This window comes from Euwallacea fornicatus, chromosome 19 (assembly GCF_040115645.1).
Source record: "Euwallacea fornicatus isolate EFF26 chromosome 19, ASM4011564v1, whole genome shotgun sequence".
NCBI lineage: Eukaryota > Metazoa > Arthropoda > Insecta > Coleoptera > Curculionidae > Euwallacea > Euwallacea fornicatus.
Window position 1 is genome coordinate 2,938,903 of NC_089559.1, and position 19,107 is coordinate 2,958,009.

The window sequence follows — 19,107 nt, forward strand, 5'->3', positions numbered from 1 at the left end:
ATTATGAGCTTAGTGGCATTTGCTTAAAGTTGAGGATTTAAAAACAAATTATTTTTCTACCAAACTAAGAGTAAAATTTGCCATTTTTTTGAGACAAATAATTTAAATAATTTTCTTGAAGAGCAGCGTCTTAGTCACAATATAAGTTTAAAGTAATAAAAAAGTGCAAACAATTACAGTAATTTTCTTCAAACTTACAGAATAAATTTATAAGTGTCAGATTTTTTGTCACTTTTTTTCCCACATCCCACTTTTTTTGACATATTTTCGTTCGGGAAGGATAAAAATTAAAAGTGTCATAATGGTCACTTGTTGCGCCCTTTAGAAGGTACAACTAAATCGTTGATAAATTTGAATTTTTAATGCCAAAAAACCACCGGATACGAAATTTCGTAAAATTAGCTAGAAGAGATCGAAAGATATCAAAGATTGTACGAGTTATTTTATCAACTTTGACATCCCCCATCTTGAAAACTAAACGCGCTAAGATACATACAGTCGTGGTCATAGAAATAGCACACTTTTAATTTTTACCATAAAAGTGCTAAATACCAATAAATGTTAATAACAATTGTTTTTTGTATTAATTTTTTTTCATAAAATGCCTTATCAGTTAAAATCCCAATACAAAATTCTTTGCGTATATTTTATTGGTTTATTTGTAGTTTAGAGCTGGCTATGCAAGTAGCACGTTTAACTATTAATATCTTTAACCATATTTTCCGTCGAATATTTTTATTAAGAGTAAGTTAATATTAATTCTATAATTCTTAATGACTACTAATACATGAATTTTTTTGAAAAAATAGTGGGCAGGAAGAGGCATTGTAGTCCAGAAATGCGAAGGATAATAATTAGACTGAAAGAAGAAGGAAAATCCATTACGGATATATCGAAAACATTATTTTGCTCTATGAAAATGGTGTACAACGCCTTAAAGTTGCACAAAAACACCCAAAGTTTTGAAAAAAAACCACGTGCATCAAAAGGCAGAAAAGTCACTGAACGAGAAGTTGCCTTAATTGTGCGGATTAGCAAAGCACAACCTTTTTTAACATCTGTAGAAATTAAGCGACAAATTTTCAGTGATTATCAAGTGGATTTATCTGCCAGATCAGTAAGAAGGATTTTACAACAGCCCAACATTCGTGGATGTATTGCTAAAAAGAAGCCACACGTTTCTAACCGCAACAAGAAAAAACGTTTAAATTTCGACAAAAACCTATATTAATAAACCCCCACAATTTTGGCGCCGGATTCTCTGGAATGATGAATCTAAAGTAAATATGTTCGGAAATGATGGAAAAACGCATGTTCGTCGTCCAAAAAATAACAGTACCGATCCACGATACACTATTAAAACAATTAAACACACAATTGGACCTATTTACCGAATTGAAGGATAAATTTCAATATAAGGATATTTTAGTCAACATGATGGAGCCATATGCTTTTGAATTTATGCCGGTCGATTATATTTTTATGCAAGATAATGATCCGAAGCATACTTCGAGGGTGGTTAAACAGTGGCTGGAGGATAATGTAATCGAAGTTTTAGACTGGCCTCCTCAAAGTCCCGATTTGAACCCTATCGAGAATGTGTGGGAATGGGTTAAACGGGAAATTAAAGGAAAAAATCCCTCCAATGCAGACGAACTATGGTAAATTATTAGAAACGCCTGGAACTCCGTTCCAAGAGACTATCTCCAGAAAGTAGTGGAATCAATGCCATCTAGATTAACAGCTGTAATAAAAAACAAGAGATTCTCCACAAAATATTGACAATTTCAATTGTTATTGTGCATTTGTTTGCTATTTTTTTAATGTGTGCTATTTGCTTGGCTAGCCAAAAATAATTTTTCTTTTTTCCAAAAAGTACTGTTTATTATTTCAATTTTTTCTTATTGTTAATAAAGTTTTTAAGTTTTATATAATTCTATGCAAAATATTAATTTATAAAAAAAAACTGAAACTCACTGAAACTTTGAAAAAACCAAGTGTGCTATCACTATGACCACCACTGCACTTGTGGGAATTTGCCGCCTTAAAACTACTTGAAAAATCGCCCTGTGAAAATCGGGCACCTACTCAATAACACCCTATGCAGGAAAACCGCAGTGGCGTGGATAAGTTTGTTCTGGATTAACTCTTCCTCGCATTGAAAGTAATTAAATATATTAGGGAAAGAGCGAGATTTTGGGTGTTATAAACTCATTGGAGTAGGTGAATTGCTGCCGGTCTAAAGCAATTTTATGCAAATTTCAGCCAGAATTCGGTATTTTGGAATATTAGCGATATTCTTTATATTTTCGTATACAGGGTGAGTCGGGAGGATCGTGCCAAACTTCAGGAGTGTGTTGTACATGAAAAATAAATGTAAAAAAAACTCAAATGTTGTTATCCGATTTTCGTTTGTTTACAAGTTATAGCGTAAATAAATTTTTTTCCTGGACGTTGGATTGGTCGTGGTGGCCCTATTAGTTGGCCTCCAAGGTCTCCAGACCTCGCACCACTAGACTATTGTTTATGGGGTTGATTTAAAACTGAAGTGTACAGAGTAAAAGTGGACACTCAAGATGCACTGCAGCTGCAGCATTAGAAATGCTGCAGCTGCTATTAAAGAAAGACGTGAAACATTCAGGAGCGCAACGAATGCTCTTCATAGACGAAGCCGAAAATGTTTAGAAGTTAATGGCAATATTTTTGAACATTTACTATGATATCCAAACGTTAATTTATGGAATTTCTTATGAAATTTATAAATTTTTTTAATTTTATGTTTTAATTTTATTTACGCTATAACTTGTAAACAAACGAAAATCGGATAACAACATTTGAGTTTTTTTACGTTTATTTTTCATGTACAACACGCTCCTGAAGTTTGGCACAATCCTCCCGACTCACCCTGTATAATTGCTAGATGTTCCCGCTGATTTGGTTGTATTTTACGGCTCTGCGTCTGGCTTTAACAAGCACCGAAATCATAAAATCCCTTTATCAATAAACCCGAAATTAAGATTTGTAAAAGATTTAATATTCTCGCTTCGACTTTAACCTCCTAAATAAAATGTCTGTCCAATTAATACGAAACCCAGCTACGGGATTTTAATATATGCGCATTAATTTTCAAATACTCCTAATAGACCGTTAATAAGACAGTTTACTTATCGCGTTAGCAATCAGGCGTGAAAGGCCTCCAGCCAGAATTTCATTATGGTTTCCTCCTATACCCTTTGGCCCCAATTTAATTTTCATATCTCGGCCTTCTCGTCTATCTTTAGACGAGATGATATGCATCTAAGGAAATACGCCTCCATTAGCTTTGGACGTTATTTATTATGCGGACGATGTGAGCTTCATACGTATAACGAGCACGAAAATGATACTCATTTGCCAAAACGGTACGACAAATGCAGCAGGCGACCTTTGCAGGACAATAATGGATGGTTCGTCCTGCTGGATCGAGGAATAATTCATATTATTATTTCATGAGAGACAAAGAAATGTTTAAACGAACGCGCGCTACGAATCTCAGGCTTCCTGCGGTGATTTCAAGGTGGAAAAGAAAAAAAATATGCTTTATAAATGAGTTACGCTACTGACTTTTTACTAGTCGAAATCCCCAAGCTAAGCTTTGAAAGCTTTACATTTCATGAAATTTAAAAAATGCACTAGGAATCCTCAGTGGTGCAACAGGACCAAGTTTAATGGTGGAAAACTACACTCACACCGAACGTTTGTAAAATTTGTTTAGGTTTTTGAGAAATCAGTTGAGCCAATGGTTTTATTTGTATCTCCTCCTATAAAAAAAAAAAAAATTCTGATTTTGGAGGTAATTGCGCCAGTGATTTTTTGCAACTCGGAAGCCGCAAGTGTTTTCCACATCTCCAGGAATTTTATTGCGACTCAGTAGCGCACCAGGCATAAAAATGAGGGCATAAATTTAAGTTGGAGAAGTAAGTTCTTTTTTTTTAATAATTATTATACGAGAGCTCCGCAACCAGTTTTCTCATGTGGCACGAATTCACTCTAATTTTTCCAGCTGGAATTTAATCTTTCCCCTGTCAGACCTTCTGACTATTAATTTGATTCCGACGAATTTTTTCATAGATTTTATTCGATTAACTTTTTAACATGACAGAATGTTTTTTGAACAGCAATTGAATTTTTTCGGAAATAGACCCGCCGACGCGCACCTCTCTTCGGTTAATCCGTTCGTCGGAATTGAAGCTGCAATTTGTTCTTATTTTGCCAGCGGGAAATTCATTTTTTCGGATATCGACTGCAGCACATTTTTAAATTATTCATCTCGACATTCGCGACAATTGGGCAAGGAACTGAATTATTGCCAAAGTTTTATTAAGTCCCGAAGAGGGTGCTCAATTTGATGCAGCAAATTTAAAATTGAAAATGCCTTCACGTACGATAGTCGGTCGTTAGTGCAAACTCAGCCGAATGTGAGATAAAAGTTTTAAATTTTCCTTACAGGAACATTGAAGTTTCCTTCCGACGCACTCGGAAACTGGGAAAAAAAATTTATGTATTTTTCAGCTATAAAAATATAAATCGCTTTTTAAAATCTGAAAATTAAAAAAACCGCGCACTGGGCGGAATTAGAGCAAAACAAAAAAAGCTTCAGACAAGATGGGCTAACAAGAAATTTAACAAGTTGAGCACTAACAAGAATTTCAAACGAAAGGCTTATTATTACCAATGTAAGTTTTTCTTTTATGGCAACGAGCCCGAAAATAATGATGCCAAAGTTTCCCAGGAACTTCTTCTTTAAGAACCAATTTATATGTTAGGTATGGAATGGAAAGTACGGCATTAGAGACTATTGCACGAGAGCTAGATAACCTTTGAAATGTCGCGTCGTATTAACACTCTCGATTATTCGCTCAAGATGAATTTTATTCGAAACAAAAAGCCAGCGGCGTGCCTCAAGTTAAAAATCGTTGAGAGACTGTGACACATCTGCGAAATGAGACCACTTGCGGTAAAATAAAATTTAAGCCTACGCCAATGACTTTTAGTTCATCAATATTTGTTCTCTACTCAATATTAATCAATTTAGATCCAAACGAATCAAGAAGCCCCAAAGGCTCCGCGGTAACATTCTCTGAGATACTTACATATTTGGGATTTTTTTCGCAGCTGATCATCCACGTCAACGATCTTTAATTTCGATTAAAAAATTAAATTGGTACGATCGCGATAGGATCGAAGCATTTTAGAGGAGATCTAGAGCCACAATTAATGTTCTCATCTATAGAAAGTTCGAAAATCTTTCAAAATTCGAAAATTTCCAAATACCTATTTAAATTTGAAATATAGAGTCTGTCTTGTTTGCATTCAAAAGCTGGCGCTTTCCTCTAAAATACTAACAACTCTATTATCCAGAAATTGCGTATCTTTGCATTCCTTCCTGGATTACAGCCCAAATTTGCAAATCTCTATGAAGAACTTTGGAATTTGGATACTGTCCAGGCGAATCGAATATATTGCCCGAGTTTTTAGTCCAAAACTTTAACGTCCAGATCTCTAGAATTGGTTCGTTGGACTGCTTACACCACGATGTCATCTCACATTAGTTTTTCCATTTTTTCTAAATTCTTCCTTTACGTGAGGTGGGCGTGGCATCAGCAAAGCAGCTCTATGGTTGCTAGGCAGCCGAAGATGCAGGGATAACGTTCAGTCAGAGCGACGAAGAATCAGCGCTCAGTCTCTATGCGGCTCTATAGGACGTCGGGCTACTCCTGCTCTACACTGTGACGTAAACTACGACGCGAAAGGACGAACTTTGAAATTTCAGATTAAAATTTGGGACATTTTTCACAGCATATTGGCTTTTTTGACCAGCATTTCTAATGTAAGTTTAATGTCTTTTAATGTTGTCAAATTGATGTTAAACACCTAGAGGTGAGGTTGGATAGGGAATCATGACCATATGTTGGAAAGATGTCAGATCATTTGAGAATGAAATATAATGAGGGTTAAAAATGAATTTCGAGATATTGAGCAGTTTTAGGTGAAAATAAAAATTAGAAATTTCTTAGGATTATTAACAGAATCGGAGGTTATAGCAAAACAAAATTCACGTGTAAATTTACACTAATCGCCCCTTTTTCTATTAGTTATTCATTAAATTATTATATTTTTGAAACACAAAATTTCTTTAGGCTTTTTCCATGTCGTGCAACCGCCCACACCAACCCTTTCTTCATTGTTTAAATTATTTTTTTTCTTCTATTTATGAGCGAAACATAGGAGACTTTTCAGCTTTAAACTCCTTGAGTGCGGCGAATCAATTTCTCAACTTTGTTGTTTTAAAAATTTTCCATTTTTTATGCCTTCATAAGTGAGTTTTCTCCTCCCTGAATGAGCCCCATCTGCCATTCATTTTTTATCAAAAAGGCTACAAATTTTACTATATTTGCTCACTACTTAAGAGATGTTTTAGGCATAAAATCGTTGACGTATGTATATGGTCTACTTGGGAAGTCTCAATAGGCCTTAAAATTTTACGGTACATTTGTTGATTGTTTTGTCCAAGATTCTTTAGTGCATAATGTCTAATTAACTATTTATCATTTTTCTGTTTTCTTACATGAGTGCCTTACGATATTTTTTAAATGCGGTTCAACTACACCATTGCTTACATTTTCCAATCCAACTGCTACTGTTAATACTTATATACAATATATAAAGGTTTATTAACTGAAAATTATATTGATACAGTACCCATGTAGACTTGACGTCGGTGATTACAAAATTTGGAAATTACTTTAATTTAAAAGGTTCAGGAATTTGCTTTCTCGTACCCTTAAATCGTCTTCGTCACGGTGTTTTTACTAATAGGAATATGAGTTCACCGAATGTTACATAAAATACATTGAAAAATGGAACAATTATTTTTTTGAAAATGCAATAAATTCGAACGACGACGTAATAAATCGCAGAGAAAAATAAATAATAAATATAACAGTGATGAAGGCCGAGAGTTTTCGAAAATACTTAATTAAATGAAATTTATTATAATTGCAATAAATTGAACACTGAACAAGGAAAAATCTGCAATATCCAAGCATGTATTTACATATTTATAAAAACAAATTCAACGAAATTTTAGGACTCACCGCAATATTTATTTGCGAATACACAGCGAGGATTCATTTAAATTTGTTTAGGCAAATATAATGTTTTGCTATCCAGCAGCATTTAAATCAGAACCGATGAAACATAAATATTTATCCAGTAGTTGATTAATAAGAATTTTTACGTCGAATGAGATATGAAGTTTGTGCCACGTGAAAGAGGGAGCAAGTAGGGAGCTGCGCTATGTTGAAGAATCATTTGTGTCAAATTTTGATTTAATTCTAATGCAATTAGAATAAATGTGGTTATATTTCTGATCATTCACCTTCTTCACTGCTAAGTTACAATACATAATTGTTTAAAAAAAGATACAGTTAAAATTACCTGTCCAGACCAACATCCAGTTGTAAAAAGCAAGTCTGGATATTGGGGGCCAATTAAATACCAAATCAGTAAAAACTGTTTTTTCGATCTTTTTATATATCGATTAATTAATAATTAATTGATTAATTATTGCCGATAATTTTTTTACCGTGCACAATAATTTCGTAGTTCCAAAAGTCATTAATTTATTATTAAAATTCATTAATAAGTAATTTATAACTGTTATTGCTTGAAAAATCTATCAATTGTGTCTCATTAATTTATGGTTAAAACGTATTTTTGCACCCTAATATATTCAATTTTATGACAAAGTAAGATCTTCCTCTATGTAAAAATCTATATCCATCATAAATTTTAAGAGAATTCCTTGGAAATTGAACGAAATAAACCAGAATGAATATAAACAGAGGGACAATTGGCAACAATTCGAGTTAGATATTCATGGCAGTCCACTGATGCAATATTTACATCCAGAAATCTATTTCCCCTAAAATTCCCAATTTCAGTCTCGCAGGGACTATTTAGGTCAAATTCTCTGACGGACTTTAGAGGGAGACTGAGGTGGTAATGGGAAATGTGCTTTGGCAAAAGGGGTTGTTTTGGGGATGTGGTCATTTACATCTAAAGCTGTGAGTGCATCCATGTGTGCAGTCTGGTTGACAAGTTTTCAAGATAAATTTCTGTTAATTGTTAGAGTTTCTAGGGAATTTACACTTTTAGCGTCAGCTGGGCAACGCCATCAATTTTTTCTAAGCAAAAATTTTTTATAAGGAAATCAAGATTTCCATAAGATAAATGGAGGTTTTAATTAAGTGTATTCGTGATCATTTACACCTTATCAACTTAAGCAAAGACTCCAGGCAAGGCACGAAAAAAAGTAATTTCTTAGGGAAAAACGCAAATTAAGTGGCTTTGTCTTTCCTGGATTGTCTGATATTTATCTGCATGATAAATTGCATCATTGGAAAAAATGTCTGATTATGATCACACGGTTTAGTGAACGATGAATTTGGATTTAAGACTGTTTTATGGTTTTCGTTAGGGAGAAAACGAATGTTTCCAAGGATTGCTAAAAAGATTTTTTATGAAAGTTGCGGCAATCGCGAAGAAATGTTTTCAGATATCTGTAAAATCTTCAAATTTATTCTAGTTGTGGAATCAGTAACGTACTTTTGATGTGCAATAACAAAAAATTATAATTTAACGAGTTACAGAAAAGTTGGCCCGTATAGTAATATTTTTCCTAATACGCCTCTGGATTTGAGGCAATTAAGCTGAGATTTCGTTTGAAATTTTAAGATATCCATAGTTATTAATTTTTAGTGTAATCAGTGGCGTCCGTTTACAAGCAGAAGTGTTCGATAGATTTGGATTTAAGGAAATACTTCAAAAATCATATCTATTTTAACATTCTGCAACGCGAACTCATAGGTGTTAACAAACCAAAGTAACATCTGTTAAATTCAGCCATAATTAGTGGCGAAACAGGCTCTTCGAAAGTGTGTTTCGATGTGGAATCCTCACGTAAATCATGGGCGTAGCCTGCATAACATCGCACCTCTTGCGTTTCATAATTTAACCCTTCTTGAAATTACTAGGCAACCGTATTTAATTTTGTCGAAAATGCAATTTATCTCGGCGATAGCGCGAAAAATTGAATTTTCATCCATTTAGTTATTAGATAGTTCGTCTCGTTTTAATCTTCTATGAAATTGGGAGCAGTACGCCTCTGTTTTTTGTAAAATATACCCACTATGAGAATTCCGAGAAGAGTTCTTTACTATTTTAACTATAAAACTATACAGAAATTTTGATTTTAAGACCAAATTTTTGCCCCCAAACGATTCTCTACTGTTTCGGAGCTCAATTATAGACATGAGCCATTACATTGCAATCAATAATCCAACACCCAAGTTTAATTCACACGAGCTAATTCAATATACACAACCAATTTAACTGATAAATTTGGGCTTGCCCTATTTGCCTATATAAATTATCTCAGCGAATCCGGTGTATCATCAGGTGTTCACTTTGGAGGGGTCTGGGAATATAGGGTAATGTTCGATACATTTGAATTTTCATTCATGCTATATGTTCAGTGCCAGGCCCTATTTGAATATCAAGTCAATTTGATAAAAGCCCAGGCCCAATAAATTTTGTCTCAAGCAACCGTAAATAACTTTTTCATGGAAGAAAGATAATTGAATTAACTTTGGTAGCCCTTGAATAGTTAATATTTCTCTTGGAGAACAATAATTTGCCCTCAAAGAAATAATAAACCCTGAATTATTTAAAATTGTCTTCCAGAGTTCCCGTTTCTAGGTCAATTCCCCACAATGCTCCCCTACGTGCTCCCTTCAGGGGACGAATAGAATATCTGACATTCTCAAAATTGTCAGAGTTAAGAAATTTGACCATATAGGTCCCGGAAAATACATTTTCCACATTTTTCCAGACTGAAATTCAATATTTAAAAACTCTTCGTGAACGAAGCCAACTTTATCGCCTCAAATCGAACTTCTTTTGAACTAACTAGGATAATTCTCTCATTTGACTAGGCAAAGTCAATAGAAAATAATTACTCTGGATGGACAAAGTTTGCCATTTAGCTACTTGAAAGCCTTCATTTTCCGACTTGCAGGTTCCTTTTGTCTGGAATTGTTACTATTCATCTTCACAATTATTGCTCGACCTCGAAGAGTTTTTCATAGAAAAACTTTAGCAATGCTCTAATGTTGTTTCAACAGAATGGTCAACTTTTCGGGCCTCTTGATGAAAGTTCTAGTTCCCCAATAGTTGTCAAGAACTTTTGGAAGTCGTAAATCTGTTTGTTTTTGGTGAGGAAAGTCGAACTTTGAATGTTAAATATTCAGGGCAATTTATTGGCCATTTCGATGTCATAGGGGCAATAAAAGCTTATTTAAGTTGTGATTGTGCATCGTGTGTTTTGGGTTGATATATGAGATACCGCGTGTTTCAGGGTACGTGAATCGACTCTTGTAAGAGATAAAAAATGTTTGATTTAAATTCTAATTTTTTGGTGTTCACCCCTGATTGGTTAAAAATTAATGTATAACACAATGTCAGTTTTAGATAATCAAGCATGTCTTCGAAATTTTCAAAAACCCATTTTCCTGTAGAGTAAAGTGTCTTTTCGGTGTCAAATACGACATAATGTTATTAAGGAAAGTTGTTTACAATCGGTACTTAAGCCTACCTGCTAAATTTGAAAGTCTAGGGGTAACTTCGATTTCTCACATTGTATTGTTTCCCAAATTAAAAAATTTAATTTCTACCAAATTTTGTTTTATTAAAATGATAAATTATCCTCATTAGTTAAACTAAAAATGTATAATCTCAAATTAAACTTAAGGCTCCAATAAATCTCTTCCTTAATTTGCACATTTTTCAATGAGGTGGGAGAATTCTTTAAAAGCTGCCTGGACGTGTTCTCTAGGAATTAATCAAACTGCTTGTATTACCCTGTTTTTTAATATTTCTGTATTATTTCGAATATACTTTTAATAAACTATTTGTTTCATTGCTGTCTAAACAAAAAAATCTATTATAGTAAGGTCTGGGAATCTAGGCGACCAAGATGTCGGGCCCTTTCTTCCAAACCATATTTAACCAAATTGATCATTGAGCTAACAAAATGTTTAATATGAAATTATATATTTTTTAATTTATGTTATGATAATATTTCATCATTATAATAAAACAAAAATTGGTAACAATAAAATTATTTGATTTGGAAAATACAACAAAATCTTAGAAATCAAAGTTCGCCGAGAAATCAATTTCAAATTTAGTGTATGGCCTTAGGTCCCGATTCTAGCCAACTTTTTTTTAACCAGAGTAGTAAAAAAGACACTTTATTCTATAGGAAATAGGATTTTTGAAAATTTCTATGACCTACTTGATTTTCTAAATACGAAAATTATAAATTAGTTTTTAACCAAGCAGGGCTGTACTTCAAACAAATATATATAGATTTTTTTTACTTTTTACAAGAGCCAATTCACCTTTCACAGGACACACGGTATATTCCTTCATCGGAGAGGAGATCTATGGATCGTAATTCAGTCAATAATCGTGCAAATTTTTTCCTTAGGTCAGTTTGGGATAGTGAAAAAACTAGAATCTACGCTAATCGAGTCAATTCAGATTAGAAAGAATTATGCAATTTTGTAAATCGGATTCATTTGGGTTATTTGAGAAACTGAAATACTGATCAAGTTAAAAAAACGATTGTTAGTTGAGAATTGTGTAAATTTATAATTTTCCGGTTAGGCGATGTGATAATTATTTTTTAAGAATTTTCATCAATTTTCGGACTTCTGAGAGATTTCTCTAGTTTTCGCAAAGTCTTGGTACTCTTTCAGTGGTTTCATTCTATGAATTTCTACCTTGTAACTAAAAAAATTTCTATTTCCATATGAGTTTTGTAACTTCAATTTCTTCATCAGTTTCCAAGAAATACAAAATTTCATAACTTTGTATGCAGTTTTCAAAAAACAAATTTTTAAACCAAAATTTTAGCATAAATTCAACCATGTAAATTAACGGTTTACGACAAATACAAGAAATCTTTGAACTTGATTAAAGTTGTCAACAGAGTGTTTAATTTTCGGAAAAATTCGAAAATTTTGTTGAAATTTTCAAATATCGGAATTAGTTTATTTAATACTTTGATGTCTCAAAAATATGTGGATCAAATTTTTCATGGTATTTCAATGGATCCGTCCAATTAAAATGCAAAAAATATTCCTAATTTTTTTTCTTTTGAAATATCTGTCACTAAATTTCTAAATCATTATCTCAGCTTTATGGAGACTTTTGAAAGTTTTTAAAATGTCAATATTCTTAAAGTTATCACAGAAATGTAGTCCCACATTCGATCTAATTTCTTTTTTGAACATTTTTTTGAATTTCCGTCTATATTACGATAAAAAAAAACATTTCAGTATTTTAGAAGAAGCATTGCCTGAACGCAGAAAGTCTCCCCAGTAAACTGATAGATTTCAATTCTCTCTGAAACTCCCTCCGTATCGCATTGTGTTATATTCTAGATACAATGTGTTTCCTTCCTTAGAAATCCATCTAACTTTTTCCACTTTCCGACAGTCTCTGACTTCATAACAAAATAAAATATCTTTTGATTGATTCCTATTTTTTTTTCCTGTGAGACTTACAGTATCTTACTCCTCCGGAATAACTCTGGAAGTTTCGAAAACTTTTAAAATACGAAATAAAATCACGATGGTTAGATGGCTTTAGAAAATTTTACTCTATGTATAAAAAGTTTTTTACCCGAAACACATCAACAATCATCTAGCTGCTTATATCCTAAAACATTTCAAATATCCGGATATTTCTTCCATAGCTGATAAATCAATATTACTTCACAAATTTGAAACTATAATGAAGAAAGTTCTCTGCTTTAAGATGACGACATATACCAATATTGCATAACAAGACGCTGTGGTATTTAGAAATCTGATTTTCCAAAGTTTCTAAACAAAAATAACAAACTGGATTAAATACAATAGGAAAAGCGTGCCTGTTAAGAAAAGTTTCATGCATACATTAAAAGAGTTATAAATCTAGAAAAATTTAATCTTAAAGACTCTATGAAACTTTTTTCTAGAAAATTAATTCTTTGATGTCAGTATTATGTATTTTTATAATTTATTTGTTTTGTTATCAATCAAATATAATGCACAGAATACATATAGAAATGTCGTAAATTAGCCCAAAAATATAAACGATTTTGAGACATTTTTGTCAGTGAAAATATAATATCTTAAATTCTAAGAAAATCCGCAAAGAAATTTAATATAATCTCTCAAAAATTTCTAAAAATCTCCAAAAAGTGTGAAAATTCCAATGAAGACCTTTCGGAAGTAAAAGTTCCGAAATCAAGAGTTAAATGTTAAATTCTCAATAACTGAAATGAAATAAAACCCATCTATGCTCTATCAAAGTGAATCAAAACTTAATTTATTAAACGTCCATGTTCTAAACAAGCAAAAAAAGGGAAAAAGTCACATGGAAAAATTTTGGGAAGTTCAAGTGTCTCAAAAATTGCTTTTATTAAGAAAATCGCAAAATAGCAACTCAAAGAAAAAAAGTTCTACTAAAAGATAGTGATTCTAAGACGAAAAGTTTACGTAAATATAGGTCTTGTAATGCTTCTCTTTCAAGATACAGGATGTGAATTCACCATATAACACACACATGCACAAAATAAATTCATTATATATTTAAAAAAATAACTTCTAAATAACAACACGATGTAAACTAACATCACATTACAACTTGGCGATAAATGTTAATGTATAAAAAAAAATTTTAAGCTAAAAATTGTTTGTTTCCTTTTGTTGGTGCCACGTATAGGGGAAATGTCGGAAATCTAAGAAAAATTGAACAAGAAAATCGTTTTATCAAAGCAACATTTTAGCCAAAGAACAATAAGTAACATGAAATTTACAATAGCTGCTGAAAATGTCCTCCTCCGCCTTCAATGTAAGCATTAGCTCGTCTTACTTCGATTACCTAACACGTTGAAATATTCCTGGCGTGTACTTTACCTAATTACACGAATCACGTACTTGTTAGATTAGTTCTTCTTCAGTGTTGACCGAAGTTCTACGAAGGACTTTACACGTTCCCAATTAAATCCTTCCACTTGGTTGGTCATGATTGTGCTCAACGTGAAAAAAATATTAACTAAAAAAAAGACGTTTAAATAACAATAATAATCGTAAACATTGTTGTTAAATTTCAACAAAATTGGCTAAAGGATTATTAAGATTTTTCCGAAAAAAACTTTTTTTTATGAAAAGATGGATATCCTGGATCTCGAATTTGAAGCATTGCTGGGACTATGTTTATATAAATTTTTCGTCTTAAAATTTATCAAAGAATTACCCCTCTAAATTTGGACATGGACTTAAATGACACTCTGTATATCCATGATCTTTCTTTCTTATCTATTATCAATTTCGCTATATCCGTAGATCTTATATCTTTCTATATGTTTTTTATTTTTATCTAAAGCAATAATTATATAGGGTGTTAGTGAAATAAGTTTCGTAAATTTAACCAATGATTAAGAACATTATTTTACACAGAAAAGTTCCTTAGAACAGTGGTCGATAACCTAATAGTTTTTTCTACTAATATTGTACGTAACTCCGAAAATATTGAGATTAATATGAAAATATTTGGAATATTCTAGGGCCTCCTTCTCTCCCCAATCCAGAGCGACAAGATAGTTAGATGTATAAGGAAAAATAAACTATAAATAGGAACTCTTCTAATCCAATCTATTGTCCCAATTACACTCCGGTAACTCGATTTAAGTTATAAAACTTCAGACCGACTCTATTGGGGAACAAACGGAAAATGGATTTTATATTACCGTCTGGGATCCAGATGTCGAGGGATTTGAATTTTTGTTATTTCGTCTAATACACTCCGTCGCCTGTGATGACAAAGTTTTCAAGTGTATAAAGTTCTCCCCAAACTTAAGAAACTTTCAAGCTTAAATTTGGAAATTTCCTTCAAATTCACATAAAGCACGGACGATCGTGTCAGTTTGAATATTATTTGAAAATATTCGTAAATAGAGCCAACGCATATTAAGAAATAACCTTTGATTTGGATATATGTTGACAAAATGGTGGATTTGAATTTTATACTGTCTGGAAGTTCAACTTGAAAATCCGTTCTTTTTTAAGGCGAAGTAGAAATTCCAAAGGCGTTATTCTGTGTAACTAATTTGACCAAATCTTAGCTGAACTACTTTGGATTCACGCTTACAAAATAGCGAAGCTTCCACAATTTCACAATACAATTTATCCTAATTAACAAACCAATTAAGGTTGCTTTCGAACTTATAAAATCCTCTGTAATTAATCGTGAATTCTAAAGCTCGCGGCGTATCTACTTCCCCAAAGTTGGGAATCTAAACTTGCGGTTTACCTTAACAGATTCAAATATTTGCTTTTCCTTCGACTATTGATTGGAACTAGCACTTAAGACCGAGCACAATTTCAACTGCAAGAGATTGATTTTGATCGAAAACTACATTAACAAAATTACAGCATTTGTACTTATTTTTAGCTTCAATAATAAAGCTAGGAAATGTCACTTTTTATACCTACGATATAAGACGTAGGTAAAGGCACCATTTTAAAGCCACAATCTTTAAGTGTAATGCACTGTATTTGCACTATAAAATATCCCGTATAAACTGGCGACGGTGTACTTTACGCCCATTAAACGCGACCTCTGGTGATGTAAATAAAAGGTGTAATTTTGGGTTTGTAAAACGACAATATGCAAATTTTGCTTTCATATTTGTATGAAAACAATTTATTTTATATAGGACATTTAAATTTGGCTCCATTTTAAGAGAAATAAGTGCAAATGGATCTAAAAGACCTTCCAAGTAGGCCAAACCGGAAAGAGAGGACATGGGCGTAGCTTGTTCAATTACACCGAGAAAGAATTCACAAAATTTCACCCATTTGGCAATTGTTTTGTATCTGATAGATAATTTGCCTGTGCTACCCCAATGGTTATCTTTCGTTTTTAAAGAATTCTTAGTTCTAGATCTCGATATCTCCCTCCTCGACACTATTTACAATCTTTCCATGAGAGACCATTGGCATAACTTGTTAATTCGTTCCGAAAATATTTTAAATTCTGCAAATATTTTATGGCTTGGAGAGTAAACTGGGTTGGAGAGCAAAAAAGAATTTTTTGTGCGACGCCGGTGGGTTTCCTCGTATTTCCGAGATATTTTCTAACGAGAAGAACGACTGTTCAGAGTTCTCTTATAGAGGGCCATTGGCGTAACTCCCCAATAATCTAAATCCGAGATTAATTCCTAAGGGATTTAATCATTCAATTATAAATTTACTAAAATTTAGAATGGCCACGCCCATTTCTGAAGTATTTAAACGTTAAGGTAAAGGTTAAGAATCCATTGGCGTAGCTTTTTGCATGTAAATTTCAAAATTTATAAAATCCACCACTTCTGCTGTTTATCATCGTCACAACTTCAAACATCAAAAACTGCGGAAAACGTATCCGCTACGTCTCGTGCTTGGACCTGGATTTCCATTCCCGAAATGGTTTTACACGCCGATTTTTTGTTCAAAACATCACAAAATTCACATTTGAACGTTGCAGTAAACAGGCATTCCGGCACATTACATCCGGGGCGTAATAAATTAACTTTACGCTCGAGCCCTTTAATGCGAGCCCTGGAGCCGAAACGTGTTGCATCCGAAAAGTGCAAACAGACATGGAACACATTAACCGAATTAAGGGCTTGGGACGACACATGTACTCAACAGATGATGGAAAATTACCAAATTAGTGAAAAACAAACTTTGCGCAAAAGCGTGCATCGTCAAGTGCACGTTTCGCGCAGACTGCGTGAAGTGCAAATTTTACATGAAAAATTTATTACATTTAAAACAAAATGAGAAGTGATTTCTCACGAAAGAAATTATATTCAACCGAGTTTTGCCGTAAAGACTGAACTAAGCAGGACTAAAGTTGCGAATTCCTGCCTCGTCTAGTTCATTTTAAACCCCCTACTAAAATTCATTCTTTACGACCAAACCTCCTGAAAATGTCTCTAACGAAAAACAACAATACCTTAAATCGTCTCTATCAACTTTAAAGGGACTTTGAAAACTCCAACAAAGAATACCAAAGTCTCCATTTCGGGCAGCTTTGAATAGCGGAATTCCTTCATCTCTATAATCCAGGGAAGTTTGCAGGAATGTCTTCCGCTGCTTTTTCCTGATTTTATTTGCGGCTTCAGCGTAGAGGAATTTTTAATTAGGAGGATGATTGCTTTTACCCTGTTTGTTACATTTTCAGCGCCTCAGCTTCCTTCATTACTGAGAGAGTGAAGAAACTAATTATAGTTAAGTACCTACGTGAACTATGGGGATATACATATACGTGTTAAAATGGAGTTATTGTATACGTCGCCTTTAATTTTTTTGATCCTTCAAGCCCTGTTACTTCTATCTTCTAAATAACGCAGACAGAAAATACTTAACGAGAATTTGATGTGTGACATACGTCATTTGGCTTTTCAGAGGCCTTTTCACCGACATTTTCTTGAGACAAAGAAGGCAAAGTAGTTCAGATACAGAGTTGTGGCCATTAAAGATTTAGAAAAAAATCAGAAGGGGGATCGAAACAAATCTGAGAAACATTTGTGGGTTTATTGAAAAAATCTCCGATTTGAAAAATGTACACAAATCGCAAAAGATAAATTTTCCTAAAGCTAATTTCATTGTCCATTGCAACACAAATTTCTCTTATTGCATTTTTTCCTTAATTGCCATCAGTGACATTAAAAAATATATAAAAATTTGGCCAATTCCGGGCTTTTTGTATGCAGCTGAACAGTGGAGCAGCGCTTTTTGACACTATCCAATTATTTTAAATTAATTATTCAGATTTTATGAATTTTCCCGGATGGCAAGCCGGATATGGCTAAAAGTTTGAAATATACTGCGGCTTCGGTTGACCCTTTATTCTATCATTTTATTCATTTTTTTTTGCTGCATTTGTTGTTTTGCCGACTGCGCAGATTAATGGTGCAATCCCCAGAGGAATAAATAAATTTCGGATTTAAATCTGTGAAAGAAACATGTAATCCTCAGAGAACTGGCATTTAAATAGGAGTTTCGGTTTAATCGTAATTAGTTTTGCGGAGCCTCCATGGGGCCATCAGAAATATCAACGTTGAAAAAAATTACGTTAAACGTTCAGAGAATGATAGGGAATGGTGTGTTTTTATCAGAAAATTTCGTTGATTACTTGTATTGACTCTTACAAGTTTTTAAAGCTTGGCAGTGTTTTTGTGACAAATTTACAAACTCAAAGCATTTTAAGAACGCGTTTTTTTTTTAACTCGGTTATTCCTTTCAGCTTATCAAATATTGGCTCAATTTTAAGAGATCTATAGAGGCGTAAAATCATTTTTTTTGCCAGAATGTGGCAAAAACCTACATGACTTTCATCACACTTTTACGATCTGAAAATAATATTTCGACACCCATGTATTACTTTTTAAGGACTTTTCAACGCATTTTTGGAAATTCAATATTGAAATTTTGACATTATCAAAAATTTATGAGACATTTCACATTTTTCGGGATCCAGAAGCGCAATTTTGGAACTCAGTTATTCTTCTATATTACCCTACAAATTTACGAAAATAATTTATAGGAAACCGTTTATAATCAAAGCTCAGTTTCGGATCTTAGGACCCCATTCATCAGAATTTCAGGACTTTTCGCTCAATATTGCGCAGAGTTTATGAGAAGTTCACTACAAGGATTAATATACTGATTTATTTACTGTACGGATATTTTATTAGACTTTTTATGGGGACCTAAGAGAATAATGGCTGGTAGACTTGCCAGGCTGATATAAAGCACTTTTAGGTTGATATTATTACTTTTGCCAGACAAAAACCTGCACAGATTCATCGCACTAAATATGTCAACTATCCTCATAGCTTCCGTATAGTATACAATACACGGAATACTAATTGAGTGTACCTAACAGCATATGCACCAACAT

At 33.2% G+C, this 19,107-nt stretch overlaps 1 protein-coding gene across 4 annotated transcripts in view; it reads left to right on the forward strand.

The window, feature by feature from the left end:
- LOC136345289 (Kv channel-interacting protein 1-like) overlaps positions 1 to 19,107 on the forward strand; it is a 190,264-nt gene that overhangs the window by 52,874 nt on the left and 118,283 nt on the right. The window contains exon 1 of one of the 4 annotated variants that reach the window (XM_066293429.1): positions 5,737 to 5,869. The exons of the other annotated variants lie outside the window; for them this stretch is intronic. The gene's annotated coding sequence lies outside the window, so the exon portion shown is untranslated. Of the gene's footprint in view, positions 1 to 5,736; positions 5,870 to 19,107 lie in introns of those variants that run through there. 4 annotated transcript variants of the gene reach the window in all.